The 21,067-nt window shown below is 37.5% G+C and overlaps 1 long non-coding RNA gene across 4 annotated transcripts; it reads left to right on the forward strand.

Moving 5' to 3' along the window:
- The first annotated feature begins 32 nt into the window (after positions 1–32).
- Positions 33–19,925, forward strand: LOC106028596 (uncharacterized). Of its 4 annotated transcripts, none has more exons than XR_001202225.2 (3): positions 33–8,955; positions 9,865–10,919; positions 12,021–19,925. It is a non-coding gene; the product is annotated as an uncharacterized LOC106028596 (long non-coding RNA). The 4 variants fall into 4 exon arrangements; XR_010043529.1 differs by having other exon boundaries at positions 33–1,220; positions 2,199–8,955; positions 9,865–19,925; XR_010043527.1 differs by having other exon boundaries at positions 9,865–19,925.
- The last annotated feature ends 1,142 nt before the right edge of the window (positions 19,926–21,067 follow it).

The raw sequence follows: 21,067 nt of genomic DNA on the forward strand, positions 1-21,067 counted from the left end.
CCCGCCGCCGCCGCCGCCGGCCGGGACGCCCGCGAGCCGATTGGCCGGGCCGCCGTGACGTCACGGGCCGCCGCGGGTTCGCCCCGAACAAAAGAGATGCTGATGGCCCGCCAGGCCCGGGGCAGGGAACTTTTTTTTGGTTTCCTTTGCGGTCGTCGAACTTTCTTAGCGGTTGGGGGCAGGGATGGGAAAGCGGCTGGACGGGCAGCCGGCGAGGACTGGGAGCGGCTGGAGTTGCCAGACGTGGAGGACTGCAAACCTCCCTCTCTGTACTTTTTTTTTTTTTTTTTAATTTGGGGGGTGGGGTGTTTGACGACATTGCGTCACCTCTAAAAAAAAAAAAAAAAATCTCTGCTCGCCGGACTTTGTGGGGAGGAAAACCCACAAAGCAGCCAGCACCTCGCGGCTGCAGGAGCCCAGACTTGGCGGCCCGGGCGGGGCCGGCTGCGCGCCTTTGCCTGTCTCGGCTGCAGCGCGCCAGCTCCGGACCCCCTTGCTGCGCTGCCTCGCATCCCGTTCAGACTTCTGGCCTTGTGCAGCCTGTACCAGCCCAGAGCTGGGCAGGACTGGCCGGGGCGGGGGACTTAGGGCGAAAAGTGATTTTTTCGTTAATGAGCGTCTACTAAGTACTCCGAGACTTTCCGGGCGCTTTGCAGATCTGGGGAAACTCCGAGGACAAACTTTATTTTCAAAGGACTAAGTTTCTTTTTTCAGATATGCAAGAAAGTCTTCCTTTCTTGCGGATGGGATGCCCTTTGCACTGGAAGAGAGATCAGTAGTGAGCGCCCCAGAACTGCAAAGTCGGGCCGACAGTGAAGAGGGAGAAACCTTCGTGTCCTTAACACGACAGCTGTGCCACTCACGCACAAAGCTGGATATTTTAATCACCAAAAACCGATAGGGAGAGGGCTGTCTTTCTCTCACAGTCTTAATCTACAGCCCCACCCTTCCTGTATTTGGCGTTTTCTTATTCAAAGATTTCAGTCTGCTTGCAGAATTCCGCACCCTTCCCTCCCCTGCGGCCAAACTTTTGACATTGCTATTGTTACTTGCCTCAAGAATTTAGAAAATTCCCATTTAATATTCCCGTTTTTCCCTCTAAACTCAGAAAGTGGAAGGGGAATCGAAGGAGTCTCTGGTGTTTAGCAGCTCAACACTTCGGTCCTTTTCAGACAAACACATGCCAAGGTTTTGAAAAAAAGAAGTCCAAGACTTTCACGGTAATCCTCACACCCTTAGAGGCTCCGAGGTTCCCTTTGCTTTGAGAACAAATTAAAACTGCTAACAAAATATTTTATTTTTGCAAAACGCTTTTCTCCAAAAGTTCCGCCTTTAGTAACTGCTACAGGGCTAATTTGAACTCTGTGGACTATAAAATCGCCAGCACTTTAAAGACACGAAACTAACATTTGTTTGTGTTGATGCAAGGAATTAAAAACAACCACAGCAAATATCAGTTCTCTGCAAGTGGTGTAAAATAACTCGAGGAATCTTTGTGACCAGCACTCCAAGTTGAAAGGGTGCCACAGATTTCCCCCAAGTTAGAATCCTGTCTGGGTTAGAGTTTTTTTGGCATTTCTCATCATCACTTGACAAAACAGTTTTCTCTTTCAAATATAAAAGGGCTCCTTGTAAAATACTTAGCTTCTGGGAAGCAGGGTGTACCTTCCCAAGGGGAGGGAGCCTGGAACTCAAGATGTAAGCAAGATAAACCCAAACCTAAAATACACGGATTCTGGAGGAAGGAAATAAGTGGTTAGAAAAGTATTTTGTCGAATCAAAAACATGATAATTTGATATATTTACTGTACTCAAAATACATTAGAATAATATACCTATGAGAGCTTGGCCACCTTACCTTTGAGAACCAATTTTTGTATTTCCATGCTGTTGATACACAGTTTTTCTAAGGAAATTGAAAACCTCTAATCTCACAAGCAAACCTATAATAACATTTGACTGAATTTTATAGGAATGCTTAGGAGTTAACCCTTTCACTTGAAAGTTGCTTTTTTTTTTGTTTTATTTTGTTTTAAATTTCGGTGATGGTGACATTATCTTAGTTAAGATAACAGGACTTGTTACAGTATTCTTTCATTATCAAAACCCTTTGTAACAAGTCTGTTATCTCCAACTGGAAGATAATTAAATCTTACAGCCCACATTGTCTAGTTCAACAGATGTATTTGCTGTCCTAGATTCCCCTGGACTCCTTGGAGATTTCTGAAGAGCACTATGCAGAGTGGATATCTTACTCAGTAAGTGTCCTCCAACATCCAGGACATGCCCCTTTCATTTCTTTCTTTTTAAGGGAAAAAAAAATCTCAATTTGGGTAGAGAAATATGACAAAAACAAAACAACAACAACAACAAAAAGCAAAAATCTATAGACAGAAAGTAGATTTGTGGGTACCCAGGACTGCAACTGGGAAAAGGAATTAACTATGAACACCCACAAAGGAATCTTATTGAAGTGATGGAAATAAATGTTTCTAAAACTAGATTGTGGTCGTGACAGTACAATTCAGTAAAGTTCCTAAAAATCAAAGTTCTGAGCTTTGCTGTATGCGAATTATACTTGAAAAAAGTTGAAGTTAAGAAGTTAGACGTCATTTCCTGATTTTGTTTCAAGGACTCGCAGTAACATTCACAAGCATCTTCATTCTTGGAGGATTTCTCACATCAAATACTGTACAGCAGAGGGTTTTCTTCTACACAGGTGACTCTTTGGAGAGCCTAGAAGTCATGCAATGGCGTGTGTGTTGCAGAACAAGTGTTCATTTAGCACTGGGCTTTATATCTTCTTGGAATTACCACAGTAGTGAGATTTTCCCAGCTCTTCAGAGAGTTTAAATTTTCTGAAACAAATAGAAGCACATATATTTGTGTGTATGTGTGTGCATGTGTGTGTGTGCACGTGTATGTGTGTAGATAAGGGGGATGATTTGGATATTTTGTTATTGCAGAGGATCAGAGGAAAATGAACAAGCACTGTTAACTGAATTACGGCCTGTGCATTGACTTTATTCACATTTTCAACTTGAAGACTGAAGATAGACATGTTTGTTTGCGCACAAAAAATAATTTGTGGGATCTATTCATTTAGAAATATTAAATATTAAACAATTTAAGGAATACGGGTTTTTTTTTGTTGTTGTTGTTGATTTGTTTTGTTGGGGGGGGGGCAAAGTCTCATTGTATAGTTTAGGTTGCCCGGAACTCACTAGGTAGCCCAGGCTGGCCTCAAACTCACGGTGCTCAGCTTCCCAAACACAAGGATTATAGGCATGCACTGCCACACCCAGCAAAGTTTTAGGAGGCAAAATTTTTCCCAAGTGAAAAATGTGTTTTCTTGAAGACTCATAAACATAATATAGATAACATTCCTCTTAAACAAATTCCTTGTCTTTAGGGAAAAAAAATCTTATCTATGGTAAGAAATAACTTCTCGACCCGAAAGGTTACATTTAGAAAATAGTAGGTTTGTTTTCCTGAAAGCCTTTCATTTTTATGCTGGTCTTAATCTCTTTCAGTCCCACTAGGGGGAGGTCATTGACAGAGTGACCTCTGGAACCTTCTATGGTGCTTAAGATCCTGGGGCATATTTTATGAATTTCATGGTCTTCTATAGGTAGGTTGGATGGAAATAAACCGCAGTAGTTTCTATTTACTTTTGTTTAATCTTATGATGTGAAACCCTTCCTTTCTTCTTTCTTGAAAATGACTAGATTTGCAAGAATGCTAATTATTAAGCACAGGTGTGAGACGGAAAAATAAGCTGCCAGGTGGGGGTCACCCTCCTGGTAGAACTCTGAGCAGTTTTTCTAGAATTGACAATGTGTCTGCAACCAGGGAGAAGATTCTTGATAAGGGCTTTAAATTATGCCATGAAAGCTAGCTAGTTTTCACTTAATAAGCATTTTGCTTATATTTTGTTACTTTATTTTTTTAATCAGCACTTTTAAAAGGCTTAATCTGTGCTTTTTGCTTCTTAATAGGAATACTCTTTTCTCATTAGAGTGATGTAACTCCCAGAAGGTTTTGCAAAGGAGACTGATTTATCCAGTAAAATGGAAGTAACTACTGTGTAGCTAGAGCATTTTGCCAAAAGCATGTTGGAGGACGGTTCTAACTCCCAAGATAGGCAGTATTTTGTTGGGGAATTTTTATTTTTGTGTGTTGTTGCTCTTTTTTCAAAATTTTCTTTATGTTGGTGAGACTATTTCTAATTTTGCTTTGCTTTATGCCAACATCTTATTTTGAAAGGCTGAATAATTTTATTTGATTGAAACATTTCCAATATTTATTTTCTGTCCTTTGTATATTCACGTACTATAAATATTTCATATATAGCTTGTCTGCAAGGTTGATTCACTTAAAAGTAACCATAAACATTATATTTTAAATTAGCTTTTATATTTACAATCGATTATTTTGATATAGGTAGTCAATAGCAAGTCTAATTAATTATAAAAAATTAAAAACATTTCACTGAGCTATAAAATGATGATATGAATATAATCACTCATGTCTAAACTGAGTCATTTTCAAGATGAATTTTTATATTCTTTCATTAGCTATGAAAATTTTATTGAGATAAAATAGACATTTAAAATCTTTACTGTTGGGCCAGGGATTTGGCGTAGCAGCATAAGAATCTGCCTGGTTGGGGCTGGGGATTTAGCTCAGCGGCATAAGCGCCTGCCTTAAGCAGGCAGTCGTGAGTTCGATCCCTGGTACGGATAAAAAATGAAAAAGACAAAAAAAAAAAATTAAAAAAAAAAGAATCTGCCTGGCGAGTGCGCAGTTGTGAGTTAGATCCCCATTACCAAAAAACAGTATTAAAAATCATTACTATCTTTTTTATTTTATTTTTGACTTTTTGAGATAAGGTTTTCACATGTAGTTCAGAATGATGTCAAACTCACTATGTAGCCCAGGCTGTCCTAAAATTTACAGCGATCCTTCTGCCTCTGCCTCCCAAGTGCACCACCACGCTCAGCTTCTAACGTTACTACTATTTTAAACATGAAAAATGAAGGCACTGCTAACATTCACACATAGGATCACAAAAATTTCAATATTTGAACAACAATAATTAGATACCTAGATTTTCTTAAGCACTGCATCTGAGCCAAACCAAATACTAAGAGCTTCGTATGTATATTTTTTATTCAACTCTCAACAACTCCTGCAGGTAAACACCGTTATCATCTACCTCATCCTTGCAAACGAAGACATAATGGCTTAGAAAAATCACCAGAATGAAGTTCACTGAGTCACCAGCATTGCAGAGCTGTGTTATCACTAAATAATCTCCTTTGGAATGACCTATGGGCAAAGCAACTGGCTATGGGATTCTGTTTTTGTGTTTTTAAATTTTATTTATTTATTTAGGCTGTTGGGTTTTGGAGGTAGCTTTTGCAACAGGAGATTAATTCATTTTAAAAATGTCACCCATACCAATTTCAACCTATTGTAATAGGACCATTCTTTGGTGAACCCATTTAATTATAGGCAAAAAAATCTGGAGGCTTTTTGGTGTGGAGGGAGAGGGGTGTCGGGGTGGAATCTAGGTCCTTACACATGCTAAGCACATATTCTACCTTACAGCCACACCCCGAGTCAAATGCACAAGATGTTTGCCAGGAACTTTCCACCAGACTGCAGGGTTGGCGGGGCCAAGTCTCAGTTTGCTTCCTCTGAGTGCCCAGCACTGAGTGCAGCATGCCCTGGGGCAAGTGCTTAGCAAATGTTGACCGAATGAGTGAAGGAAGGAAGGGCAGATGGCGAACATGAGGATTCACTGTGACCGTCCAGCCAAGTGCTCTGCATACGATATTTTGTTTTATCTCCAAAGCGACTGCCAGAAATAGATATTAATGGCCTCATTTTACTCTCTAAGGCTCTGAGACTTTAAAGATGGTTTCTAAACTTATCCAGAGAGAGAAACACAGAGCAGGAATTTAAATTAAGATCCCTGACACAAAGGCTTTAACCAAGACATACACGGCTTTCCCCAAAGAGATTCTGCCCTGAGTAAGTTATAAGAACTGTGAGGAAATTCTCTGGTGATCCCATTTTATCTTCCTCCGGATTTTCAGGCTGTGCGCTGGGCCCTGTGCCCGAGCCTTTGCACGGTCCCGCTAGCTCCTCTGCTTTCTGGAGGGCAGATGGGCCAGCGTGGGGCTGCTTCCACTTCAGCCTTCTGAGTTAGGGCGCAGTTCTGGTAGTAGCTGTCTCCCCCTAGTGGGGAGCACAATACTGCCCCAAGGGGGGGAAATTGATGGGGTGGGGCTGATGGAGTAAAGATGTCTGGAATGCAGTTTTTGTTTTAATCTCAAATGTATCTGATAAAAATCTTATTACTTAGTTGTTTATCAAATCAAAGTTATTCTGCAGATAGGATGGAGTGAGAAATAATTTTTTTTAAGGAAGGAATTTGCTTGATGACTTCTGCGGGGCTCCTTTTCCTCCAGGCTAAGGCTCTCAGGGGCGCCCTCTTAAAGGGGTGACAAAATGTCCTTCTCTGCTACTCCCGGGAGCCTTGACACCGCTCCTGAGTCCCTCATTAGAGAACACAGTCAGTCTCCTGGTGGAAATCATTGCATTCTGTTTCCTGTCAAAACCCTGCCGATCCAGATCCCTGACGGCCTCCAGTCACCACAGAGTTACTCACCCAAATCGTGGCTTTAACTCTTGCCTGCCAGCACGGTGGATGTAGAGCACAAGAAATTCTTTTTCCAAATTTGGCAAATAATATTATGTAGTGGTTTCCCTGTGTATCTCTCATGTCGCGAATGTTCTTGTTCTTTATTTTCTGTTAATTCTGTGCCCTTCTACCCCTGAGTTTTACCCAGAATAAAATGCTCTGACCCAGGGATCCTCAAATTACAGAAAAGAAACTAGGATTTGAGTTTTAAGTGTATGGTGTTCGTCTAGTCATCCTAACCACCTTGGTAATAGTGAGACGATCCACCAAGAAATTTCGTTCTTGCAGGGAACCTGGGATCAGCATCTCTATCATCACGAAAAACAGTTTATGTTTAGAAATGCTTCAGAAAACCACAAAGGTCTTATATTTTGGTATGAAATGTGAATTTTGCTTTTCAATTCACTTTAGATGCTGAAATAATCTAGCTGAGGGCTGATGAAGTCAAAGAAAGTTCACTGAGATCTATTCTACTTCAACATGCTTGCAAATTCCCAGGCATTGCCAATATTTAGTGTAGAAAATTTCTTAAGTAGAAATAAACACAGCTTTAGACAGCCCTGGTGGACTAGCACCGTTTATTCCGTTTAGAGACTCTCCTCAGAAAGCAGACAAACATCTGCCATATCTTTAATCTTACAGCACACTGTAATGTTTCAGAGCATAACAGTTTCATGCAGTGCCTGGAAATCCTAATGTTTTGGACATTTTTCCATTTACATTAGTCATCTTTTGAAAACTAGAGAATCCATTTATTTTGGAGTTGTGTTGGAATTCAAAAGTAATTATACTGTCTTTATTAGTCATGTGTGAGCAATAATTTTTCTATAATTCATCTTAAAGATATTTGATTATTTATCCTTTATTGCACATTTTTGTCAGTTTATACAACATTCTGAAAGATTCATGATCGTTTACCAACTTAAGCATTAAGTTAATCTTCCCATTTTCTTTGTCCAGTCAAATTTTAAAGCAAAATAATACAAATATTTGTGGGCTCATATTATAAACATTTTAGTTGAGAAAAATAATGTAAATATGGCACGGAACTCTAATTAGAACACAAATATTGTTCTGAAATTTTTTTTCTCTAAGCAACTGATGCTTTCAACTGAGGCCTACAAAATGTTAAATACTTCTCCTTATCAATGAAAATATTGCCCTTTTAATTATTTTTTTTAATGGCAGGCTTTTAATTTTGTACTGACTAAAACTGATCATTGTTGCCACTTAAACAGCCTACTTAGATATTTTGTCAAATGGTAACGTGAGCTCAGGTCAAGATGAGTCATTTGGAGGGAACATGATTAGAGCATTAAATTTAAAAAACATGCATATACTATTGTCTCTAAAATACGCCCTTCAGCTTTTAACAACTTTTTGGCGGTATAATTGCATACAGTAAAGTAAGGTTGTGCAGTTTGGCAGGTGTTGCCGCAGCGACACATCCTAGAACTTGATTAGCACAGTTAGGGGAGTGACATGTCCATCTCCCCCGAAATTTTGTTGTGTTTTTAGTAGCTCTTTCATCTTGCTTTTCCTATCTTCACACAGTTGCTACTCTGTTTTCTGACACTATGGATTAGTTTGCACTTATGAAATAAAGCACTATAAACTCATTCACTGTGTAACTCATTATATATACTCTGTAATTATTTTGAAATTCATCTCTGCTTCTTACATTAATAGTGCATCTTTGGAATGAAGAACACTTTCTTTTTTTTTAAATAAATACTAGGGGGGAAATGGCCAGATCACAGTGCAGGTGAGTCTTCAGCATCTTAAGAAGCCTGTTTTCCTAACTGGGTTGCATCGTTTTGTATTCACACCAGCAGTGTCTGTGCCTGGCCCCCCAGTTCCTTCATTTCCCCATCCACACTCAGTGTAGCTGTTTCCTGCCAGACGGTGAGTGTGTTCTCTGACTCCTCTCAGCAGTCCGTGAGAATCTCCCCTCAGGTTTCAGCAATTAAATTATATACTGTGTGATCAAATGATGCGATAAATATTTTTAATGTGATAAATGTTTAAATGTTTACAAATCTCTTAAGCAAAATGCTCAGCCTCAGTTCAGACATACGTTCCTGCCACTTTCTAAACAGTTCTGGAAGTCTCATTTCATGTCTTTAGTTGAACCGTCATGCCTGCTGTGCTGACCTGAATCGACTTGAAACATTTACCTTTCGTGGTCATTTTAACTTTGGGGAAGAGCCAGAAATCAGATTATGCCAAATCCTGTGAATAAGGTAGATAAAGACACAATTTAAATGTTTTTATCAATATGCCTTTCAGTTGATTGACCGTGGCAGCCATATTCACTGTATTTTTGATCAGACTTTATTAAGACTCATGAATGAGGAGTTCCCAAACTCCTTCAGAAAGTAGCAAGGATGCTGAAGTAAATGTGTTCAAAGCTATGAGGAATATTTTGAAAGTGTTTAATGGCAATGTGTCTTTTACTATAATAAATTCCTTTTATTTAAATATCTACCATATATTTTGACTACCTCTTGTACTAATGAATAACTTTAAAAAATTATTCTTTTTTGGAATCGTACTTTAATTACAAGTTGAGATTCTACTTTGAGTTTTTAGAACGTTTTCATGGTTCTGGTTTTTAAGCCTAATAAAATGTGTTTCTTTCAATAATTTTTATCACATGAATTTTTAACTATTGTCTCAATAGTATATTTTCATGTATAAAGCCTTATATCCTTTCTACAAGTCTGGTAACTGAAAATAAGTTTTATTTGATGTCAAAGACTGAAATTGAAGCAGAGTTTAACAGAAAGCCTACAGGGAAAATCCCATAGGAAATAAATGTTAGAGCTATGGCCTCGTAGGTGTTGAATTACATAGTTATTAAGCTAATTGGTAGATAATTATGGGATCTATTATTATTTAATACAATTAGTATGTAAATAAGGTGATATAAATTATATTCCATGTGAAGTTGTTACCAATGGCAATTGTTATCTTTATGAAAGTAAGATGACCGACAGGACTATGAAGCATCACAGGCTCTCTCTGATTATTCTAGCCCAATCTATATTTTACTTCTTATTTTGATTATGCTTACACTCATCTGCAAATTCACTGGTGTATTATTACAGCTTTTTAAAAATGTTTGCATGGATTCTTTTCTTCTCCAACAGTATTGGAAGTCCTTCAGTGACACTGCCTTCATTCCTGTGAGGGAGACTCCATCGCCACGCACATAACTGGGGTTCATCAAGGAAAATGAAGGGAGCTGCCCACACCATTCTCCATGACAAAGGTGACACCCACTGTGTGCCGCTGTCCTGCATGGCACAGCCTGCCAGTAATTAGGTATAAACATAGAAATAGTTCTCATCACAGGTGGAAGAAGTGAACGTCTCAGCTCTGAGTTCAGTTCCACTAATAGAAGTGCAGACATAGAAGACACCCAGTTTTTAACCATGCAGATGATGAAAAGACCACATGAAAATCTGAGATCTAAATCACCATGAATACCAGAACTTGACCACTTACCTGAGCCAATCATTTTGAAATTGTGGCATGCGATGAAAATGCACTTCCTTATTCATGAAGCCTCTGTGTTGTTTGGTACAGCACCCCAACTTTTACAGTGTGCCCATCTCTACCTTCCTTAGATACTGATTTTTTTTGAGGTGCTTTGTTTCTGCTGTCTGTGCTTTGCTTAATAACTTTTCAGGGATATTTGCAATTCTGCATCAGAGTTTTAGCTCTTTTCCCTTCCTATATACTTGGAGAATTTTGGCTTTCCTTTGGAGAATTTCTTTAATATTAGCATTTATCAATAAATAATAATTTAAGTCATCCATTAAATATTTTTGAGCAACTCCTCACAGCCAAGTTATGGGTTGAAGACTTCTCTCAAATTCATAATCTGAAATCCTAACTCCATGAGCCTCACAATGTGACCTTATTTGGAGACAGGACCTTTAAAGACATAATTAAGTTAAAACAACTTTATTAGGATGAGCCCTAACTCAGCGTGACTGATAATCTTGTAAAATGGAGCATTTGAAGATAGATATTTACACGGGCCAAATGCCATGTAAAGAGGAAAGCAAAGATAAAAATGATGAATGCATAGCCCAAGAACTGCCAAAGATCACCAGTGAACCACCAGAAGCCAGAGAAGAACACAGATTTTCTCACGACCCTCAGATACTTTCATTGTGAATGTCCAGTTTCCAGAACTGTAAGTCAATAAATTTCTGTTGTTTTTAGGCACAGAACACTTTGTTATGGCAACCCTAGCAACCGATCCAAACACCTAGAGTACTAAAATAAGAAGAATGTTAGCAATGAAATCTGGTTATCCAGCATGAGGGCATAAGAGGCTCAGGAGCAGACTTCTAGCAAAAGGGATGCAAAGCTGAAGAATCTGGTCCATGCTGCTTCTTTCAGATGTTTGTGTGTTTGGCGTTGTGGACAGAAGACAGACATAGGCAAGAGGGAGGCCTTGGGCGAGGGATAAACTCAGTGGCACGGCACCTGCCTGGCAAGTGCAAGGTCTTGAGTTTGATTCCCAGTACCAAATTAGAAAAAGAAAAAAAAAGAGGTAGGCTTGAATTTTAAGGAAAATAAAATTTAGTAATTCATTGGCAGGGATTAAAAAGTTCAATTACTTACCATTGGCAAGTATATCGGTTGGAAAAATGTATACGTGTGCACAGAGAGTAGTGCAAGTTAGTGCAATATCTATGTAGGACATTTTAGAAATATTTACAGTGCACATGCCTAGAAGATGATAAACCAAACACATGCATTTCCACTATACTTCCCTGAAGTCACAGGTTATGAGAGTTGAGGACTGAAGGCCATATAAAACCCACAAAAATAATAAAATAGAAAAAACAGCAATACAATTTTGGAGACGGAAAGCAGATAGAGAAGCATTCATCGAAGTCCCAGAAGCAGTGTCTGAAAGCCAATAAGTAGTAAGCTGTGTGATCGACAGTCAAGCAACCCTGAAAGTTTCAACCACAGAAGGCATCAGGTACCACGGAAGGTATAGAATAAGGTGGGCTAAGAGGTGTTTGAAAAATGTTTCCATTGGGACCAAATAGACAGTAACTTTGATCCTGCCCCGAGTCTATCCAGCCAAGGACCGACCAGATCAATGAAACCATAACTTCCAAACTTGGTGTCAGGGAGGGTGGTGACGGTGAGTCACAGTGTTGGAAACAGGAGGATTAAGTGGAAGTCTTCATATTTGTACTTTATGTGCCAGTTTGAAGAATTCTTCTCTACATGTAGTGTTTTTGGAAATAGTGATGTGTAAATTCTCATATTGCAGGAGCTGGCAATAAAATAATCACCTACAGTGATGCCAGTCATCAAGCATTGCTGCAAAGCTTCCAGTCAGAATCTGAGTCCTTTGTTCTAAAGTGGACAGCTACAAGACACCTACTGTTTGGGAAAGCTTGAAGTACTGAAGACAGATCAAAATAAACAAAGCAAAGGGAGTGAATAAGAAACAATAGAAGGAATAGAAGAAAATTAAAACCAAAATTTAAAACTGAAAAATAAGTGACTGTAGAGAAAAAAGGAAGTATGTTCTGTATTTACATGGGCATCCAGAGGTCAGTAAGTAACTCTCAACAATTAAAGAATAAGGTAACAGAAACACTGACATTCCCTAACATTGACTTTACCAAGTATTATGAAATTGGGAAGATGAGAAAGAGAATTCTGCACAGGAAATGAGGAACGTGATTGTAGAAAGATAGGGATAAGCAGGTAATAATTGCTGTCATGTATTTATTTATTTGAGGCAGGGTCTTGCTGTGTAGTTCAGGCTATCCTTCAACTCACTATGTAGCCAAAGCTGACTTAGAGATTCTTCTGCCTCAGCTTCCTGATTACTGGGATTACAGTGTGTACCACCACACCTGACTCAAGGGCCTTTCATTAAAAACCTTGTAGTACTATTTATCTTTTGGTAAAAATTAAAGTGAAACCACAAAATTATAAGGAATAAGAACTATCAAGAACCATCAAACTAAATATTCTAGTACTGAGATAGATTTTGCAGTTTGTTTTGCAGTAGCTCTCCAAGTTCAGAGAGCCATGAAACACTAGAATAAATGAGAGAATTATACTGCCTACATCCCATAAGCAGTTTTAGCAAACAAGAATTACTTCAGCTCCTGTGGAAGGGGCAAGAAAGACTGTTCCTTGATTTCAGACACCTCAGTGTGTACCTTTGAGTGAAGAGATTATAGGTACTATAGCAGAAATCACCAAATGATTATTTCCAGAATGTGTTGATGTTCTAATGTATATTTACTAAAAACACTGAAAACATAGGCATGTGCTGCAGACAGAATGTGCTCCCCCAAATTCGTATGCAGAAACCCGAGCCCTCTGTGTATTTGGAGAGGAGGATTCCAAGTAATAAAATGTACGGGAAGCTGGAAGGGTGGAAGCCTGATCTCTTAGAAGGATTGTCCTCCTCCCAACTGGATCTACCACACAGGCATCTCTCTCCTGGCACACACAGAAGACATGGCCATGTGAAGTCAGCAATCTGTGGGCCAAGAAGAGGGCACTGCCTCACTGTGATCTTGGGCTTCCAACCTCCAGAATAGTGGAAAAATAAATTTCTACTGTTTAAGCCATCCGATCTGTTGTATTTTGTTATGGCAACCCAAGGAAATTAATATAACAGATTGCATTGAGTAAAACTCCACCGACATGAAAAACAACATGAGATTGCCCTTTGATATAGCAATTCCACATTTCTCTATCTGTCCTTTAGGTTATTAAATTTAATCTAGGAGTCAACAAACCTAGGGGCCAAATCTAACCCATCATTTGGTTTTATGCATCCAGTGAGCTAAAAATGGTTTGTAGGTTTTAAATGATTAGAGGAAATTAAAAAGCATAATATTTTATAATGAGAATACTACATGAAATTCAAATTTCAAGATTTATAAGTAAAGTTTTTAATATAGCCATGCTCATTTTAAATGTATTGTTTACGGCTATTTTGTGCTTCAATCACACGACTGAATAGTTACGTCAGGTACCATATTGATCAGAAAACTGAAAATATGGGGCTGGAGGTTTAGCTCAGCGGCATAAGCGCCTGCCTTGCAAGCAGGCAGTCGTGAGTTTAATCCCCGGTACCGATAAAAAGAAAAAGAAAACTGAAAATATTTATTCTTTTAATTTTTATTTTACTTTAAAGAGAATAAAACCATGGAAAATAAAACAGAATAAAACTAATCAAAATAAACCAGTAAAAGTGACACAGGTCTTCACAACTATACAAAATCAACAATAGTTACCATAATGCCTTTTGTTATCTTCAAAATAGCTGCAAATACCTTTGGACAGAGTAAAAATCAAACAGAACAGAATAGAAGAGAAATAATAAAAACAAAACAATGGATGAAATAAAGGACTTCAAAACATGTCAATAGTAAATCCAAACTGGCTACCATAATATGTCTTGCTATCTTTTAAATAACTGCTTGTGACATCAGATGTTACATAAAACAAAAGAGAATAAAACCCAACCCAACAGAACAATGAAAATTACATGGGTTCCAGGCTGGGATTGCTTTCTACTGAGGTATTTGATTCTTCTCCCTAAGTAAAGAATAACCCACCCTAAGTGAGGGGCCATCCTTCCTTTATTTCTTAAATCCCCTTCCCAAGTATGGGGACATTAAATTGAGCACATGATACATGTTCAATATGCCTTTTCTATTTTCATGGTAATAAATATCTTTTGAATTGTTAGATGATGAAGCTTCTGTGAATTATAGGTGACAATTCCTGGGATAAACTCATCTTCCAGCCACATACAAAGATTTGTTCAAATATTTATTCTAGATCCTCCATCTGTTTTCATTTGAAATGTTCTTTTTTTAATCTTTATTTTCTTTTTCCCAAATAATATGTCAGGTTTCATGATTCATTTTTATTTTTTCTCATCTATTGGCTTAAGTATCAGGCTTTTGCCGAAGCAGCAAACTTCAAAGAACTTTCTTCTGTCATGATTGTTGATATGAAAGAAGACAGCAGATTCAAACGACCACACAGTGGATAAATCAGTGTGAGATTGGAGAATACTATTTATTGTTCAAGACAAAAATGAGAATGTTGTGAAAATTTTGTGTTCAGCTTTTGATGAGATGGAATCCCTTACTGAAGGCAACCTAAAGCTTGTAAGATGTCATTACTATTAGCAACAAAAAACTACCTTTCAAGGCCAGTTGTCACATATATAATTTATATAAGTCTTGCTTTGATTATTCTTATTTTTAGCTATCCAGGAGTATGATCAATGATTAGTAGTAGCAGTAGTACAGTAATATCACCTTTATATTCTCAGAGGAAAATTCTGGTGAGTTGAAAATTAACCCAACATTTTCTAACATCTCGGTATATAATTACCATAAAATCCTCAATATGTATAATTTGGACTAGGAAGCACTGATAAGAATTAGATTATTTATTCGTCTTATTCTTGATTTGCTCAATTTATAGTACTTTTTGAAAATAACTTGATGTCTCTCTTTCATAAAAGCTGGTTAAAGCTATATCTGGTCTCTCACATTGCTAATATATTATGAATTGCTTAAGAGTATCTACAAAGTAATTATTTGTGGCCCTGGGTTTTCTTTTTTTTTTCTTTTTCTTTTTCTTTTTTATCAGTACCAGGGATCGAACTCACAACTGCCTGCTTATAAGGCAGGCGCTTATGCCGCTGAGCTAAATCCCCAGCCCCAGCCCTGGGTTTTCATGACATCTATCAATTAATATTTTTATGTAACTGGCACTCTGGCTCTCGTCCCTGCTCTGCTGGTATGTGTCTATGTTTACTTGATTTGTATCCAAATGTGTTTAGATTCTTTGCTATGTAGTTCAGGCTGGCCTTGAACTCACTATGCTCGAAATTGTGGCAATCCTCCTGCCTCAGCATTTGAAGTGCTGGGATTATAGGCATGTACCATCATGCCTGGATTATATCTTATTTCTTGGACTCAAAAATTGTATGATTCTAAAAAAGCTCCTGCCCATTGTAATTTTTTAATTTTGCTTTAAAAAAATGTCTAAGTATATTTACATTTGTTTAACATTAATGTGGCCATTTTGCATAGAATCAGAATATTGGATTATACACGTTAGCAAGTAATATTAAGTTATAGTCTAAATTTACTTTCATTTCTAATGAAAGGTAAAGAGTTGAAACTTTACCTATAGCAAAAAAAAAAAAAAAAAAAAACACACAAACAAAATGTCTTTTTCTTTCTTCCCTGTTTAAGCAATTAAAAGAACTTTGTTTCTGTAGCTCATGATTTCTCTAGTTGGGGTCCCAGGTGGTGCGAGGAGCAGCACACAAAAGCAGCTCTTTAATGGGCTGAGTTCCAAAACAGTGACTAGACGGAACCCCCAAGGGCAGGTGCATCCAGACCCAGGAGCACAGGAGCCTGTTTTGGGCCCTCCGGGCAGGCGCTGTTCCAAAGTCCCATGGCACGGATGCAAAGCCAACTGCATGGATGAGCAGAAAAGCTCATTCTGTGAACAGCTCCCTAACCAGGAGGAGGAAAGGTGAGCGGAGTTGAGCAGATTTCTCTGGTTATTTTTCCTAAATTGCAAATTCACCAAGTCACTGCATTTCTCCAGGGAACAGAAAAAAGGTAAAGACAAATACAACACAGTACTTACAGAAAATTACCAGGAACAAGAAAAAGGTGTTCTTTCTAAATCTGCACTCCTAACCGCTACTAGCCATATTCCCCAGAAATAAACTTTTGTGAATTAAAAGAAAATGCCAAGATGTGTCATGTAAAGACATTTAATATAACTTTTCAAGTAATTTGTCTATATCGAAACCAGTCTTGTTTTTGCATTTGAAGATGATCTTTGCAAAGAATCGCATGCATGTGTTTAACATTTACCTTCAGTATTAACTATGTTGATATTACTGTTGCTTACTTTAACATTTTAGTTTTAACATTTATATTTGGAGGAATTAAAAAACTTCAAAGAAGCTATAACTCATTTCCACAGTCTGAGTTCTTGTGAGTGTTTAGTGAGAACCTTCAGAAAGGGCTTAATGCTATTTGGGAATTAAAATAGTACTTGTGAGAATTACCTCTATGGAAATACAAATTGGTATACAATGTAAAGTGTAGTTTGATAGAATGAGCAGATTCGAATTTTTTTCTAAGACCCAAACTAAAATAATAATTAAATAGTAACTATCAATATAAGAACCACAACCTTAAATACAGTTTGACTTTCATGACAATAGAAGTTAAAGAAAGGAGTATTGTTCTCACTGTTTTGTTTTGTTCAATTTATTGGGTTTTTTAAAAATTTTAATGCTCTGTTTTGATTGGTTTTATTCTGTTTTGTTTTGTTTGGCATTGGTAGTCTGATGGTATGGACAGCGAGTGTGAATTCAGCAAGACACGCTATGGTAGCCATTGTTGACTTTCTTACTGTCTTGTTTTGAAGTTCTGTTCCACTTTTATTGCTTTGTTTTGATTGACTTTATTCAGTATTTTTTGGTGAGTTTTGTTCTTTATAAAATAAAATAACAAATATCTTTTCTGTCTAGTGGTTATGCTAATACGGCACTAATCTCAACCTCCAGCCCCTGTCAATCCGCACAACTGAATCATTAGCTCTTTTGATTTCAAAGGGCCAACACTGTGAACCTGAATGTTCATTGACTAGTGTAAAACACACTGTCCTGGAAACAGCAATGTGAGTTCTGCCCTCCAACACGGTAAAGTCACACCTGATGGCAGACTCACATCCTGCTAACGCATGACAATAACAGCACTTAGAAACCGCGTGATACGCAGTAGAGGACATTTTATCTGCTGTAGGATGTATGAACTACCAATATATATTTTGGTGTATTATAAAATACTCGGGGCTGGGGATTTAGCTCAGCGGCATAAGCGTCTGCCTTACAAGCAGGCAGTCGTGACTTTGATCCCCGGTACCGATAAAAAGGAAAAAGACAAAAAAAAAAAAAAAAAAAGACAGGAGAGTGAATAAAGTCTGCAAACATTAATTTTTGGTGTCTTCTTAAAATGTCAAATCTGTAAGAACCCATAAGCCAAATAATATTAGTTCGAATAACCTCAAATAATACTAAATTGAACCAAATGAAGCATTATTTCTGTAGGTCACAACAGTCAATATTGGCAATTTCATATGGCTTAGCCTAGTAAAAAACTACATTAATTTTCTTTTGCTGTATAACGTTACAAGAAATTTAGTTCTTCAACACTCATTTTTTTCGTCCCTATGACCAGTCTCTCTCTCTCTCTCTCTCTCTCTCTCTCTCTCTCTCTCTCTCTGTCTGCGTCTCTTCTCTCTTTCACTGATATATACTTTCAAGGAGTTAAAACAGTGAAATATTTTTATAAAACAGGAGGAGACTTAATTTTATCAAAATTTCCCAAGCTACTTGACATCTCAGTATTTATTGGTCTTAGTACGGACTACAGTTTGTTGAGTTTCCTAAGTAGATCTTTGTCTTTAGGAAGTGAGAGATCAAGGCTGTGTCAATAATTATAGATTGGAAGAGGTCTTGCAAATTATCTAATCCAAATCCATTGTTCTACAGAGAAAACTCAGCTTCAAAAAAAGGCATCCATTGGAGCCCATAAAGCTAAGAGAGAAGAAAATTTCAGAAATATCTTGAACAAATACCCTGAGTTGAGAAAAAAAATCAGTTACCAGTTTAGGAACAAAATTTGGACATGACTTTAGGTGTTTGAAGAGTTAACTGTAAACTTGAAAGCTAACTATTTTCAAAGCAAGGAAGGCTGGAAATGTTGATTTTTTTTTTTTTTTTTTGCTTTTTAGTTTTATAAAATACATAAATACAGGGAAAATTAATAATCAGTTTTATGTAGTGATCACTTATCTCACACAAGGACCAATTCATGACCATCTGTATCACCCCTCCCCCATGTCTCCTTTTCTTCCAATCTTTAGATTATTTTGAAACAAATCTTGGTTGCAATATCATTTCATGCAAAATATTTTCGTATATAGCTTCAAAACATAAAACCTTAGAGAGTGTTCAACTGTCTTGTAGACAAGAGGAAGGCTTTGAGTATTTTTAACCTGGGCAGCAACAAGGTTGGGAACAGAAGAGGCAAATGGTGACAATCCAAGCAGAATGGATTGGAGCAGAAGTAGACAGGTAAGTGCTTAATATGCCATGTTACCGCTGTCACGTGAGGTACTGTAGAGTCGTTTCCTGTTTTCCAGATCTAAAGTACACTGTATGGTTGCACATATTATTGTATGGTGAGCAGAGGAACTCTTGAAGATCATTATGTAAAATAACAACCCTAGGTGTGTTCATACCACCTTGTTTTGAAGGCCTGTATTGTCAGTGTTCTGGGCTCTTTGCTATGATTGTTTATATGTCTTTTTTGTTTCATGTTTTTCTAGGAATTTATTTTGTTTTGTCTTGGTCTGTTTTGTTTTCCCCTCTAATACAGAAAGGATAGGTATACATGTAGAGACTCACGCATGCTTAGTACTTCTAAAACGTTTATGAGAATCAATAACATAATGCATGATGAAATGAACAGCTACTTTGAAGAAAAAGAGACATTAAGGTACCCAGTGCTGACTCCGTAGCGTCTTGCTGTGAAATCCAGCAATACTATTATTCTTTGTTCAGAGTGATGTTAGTCTGTTTTGTTTTGTTTAATTCAACATACATGAAGGTATGGACAGCTATTTGGAAAAAATGAGAGACATTATGGCAGCCATTGTTGACTTCCCTATTGTCTGGTCTTGAAGACCTAAAAGGCCTTCATCATCCTGTTCTGATCAGTGCTATACTATTTCATTTTGTATGAATTCACTGTATGTGAAGATACGGACAACTCTTTGGAAGAAAACAAGAGACAATATCATAGACAGTGAAGATCTTCAGTTTTCTTGCTCTGAAATCTGTCTCTTACATTGTTATCTTATGATCTGTTTTGTTTTGTTTAATTTTACCCTCTTAAAAAAAAAGTACGCTGTATGGTTTCCTGTGCTGGTGTTTAATGCTAGAAATAATTTATACATTGTTAGTCAATGGAGATGTTTCCCTTCCAGAAGTTTTATCATCTCTATCTTTCAGTTTCACGCTTTGCATCTTGTTCATTGTATGGCAATAATAGGAGAACTTACATATTAAATATTCATCTTTTATTTTATTCTATTGCTCCTAAGGTCATTCTGAGTCCTGGCGTGATGTTTATGGATGAAAAAAACCAGTGTTCTTAGCTCTAAAAAATTGACTTTTAAATTCTTCATTTCTATAAGTAGCAGAATATACAACGTAAATTATTCAGGCAATAGGAAAAGAAAACAAATACATTTTTAAAAAAATACATACATTTCAAGTGACTCTCAGAGAGATCATTTCTCTGTGCGGAGTCCTCTGTTACACAGACACTGCAAACCCATGAAAAAGTGGAATATTTTCTGAATGTGAAACCTTTCAATGTGATGCAGCACCCAGGGCATTGCAAATAGAAACTAAAATAAACCTGTCTGGCCTCCGGGCTTCATGCTGAATACGTAGAATTGGAAACACACATTTCAGGGCACATTTTTCTTTAACCTAGTCATCCCAAAGCGGAACAACAGCAATACAGAATAGATAAGGGTATCCATCTGGCCAGCTGAATGTGCTGTCCCTCACGCTGCGAAAAGATATGGGAGAGATTTTTAGATCTCGAAACAGTACAATACATCTTCTGCTTTTAATTTATGTGTTCAAGATTTACACACAATACAAAGAGCAAATAATTCACTTTCCAGTTAAAGTGCTCACATTTTCCATCTGGTACACTGTTATGAATAACATGTCTGCATTACATAATAGTAAATTTTTCATACCAGAGTTTGTCTGCCATCAGTTTACAATCAGAAATGTCACATGATATATCGTAAAGAAGTCAGAAATACACATGGTTGCTACATTTGCCTTCTTATATTTCTTACTAGGAGCTTTCTCTTTCTCTTCAGTTAGCTCTGTGAATCATGTGGTGTCATTAAAGAACCAAGAAGAGAGTTAGAAATTTCATAAAATCGTAAAAAAGATTTTTTTTACTAATCTTCACGATGGTATATTTTTAAACTTTTTAAAAATCACTTTGGATATGTTTGAAAATCAAAACACAAAATGGATAGATGACAAGTAATCAAAAATTTTCATAACAAAGCTCGCCAATGGTTGCAATTTCAGACAAAACAGAGGGAAATGATAAAAGCTTTTGATGACAGCTGGAATGGGTCAAACACAACACACTACCCCAAAGTCTGTCTTTCACTGTGGCAATCATGCAAGTT

The sequence above is a fragment of the Cavia porcellus genome, unplaced genomic scaffold (genome assembly GCF_034190915.1).
Source record: "Cavia porcellus strain 051 isolate PalLab524CR breed Dunkin Hartley unplaced genomic scaffold, mCavPor4.1 scaffold_26, whole genome shotgun sequence".
Taxonomy (NCBI): domain Eukaryota; kingdom Metazoa; phylum Chordata; class Mammalia; order Rodentia; family Caviidae; genus Cavia; species Cavia porcellus.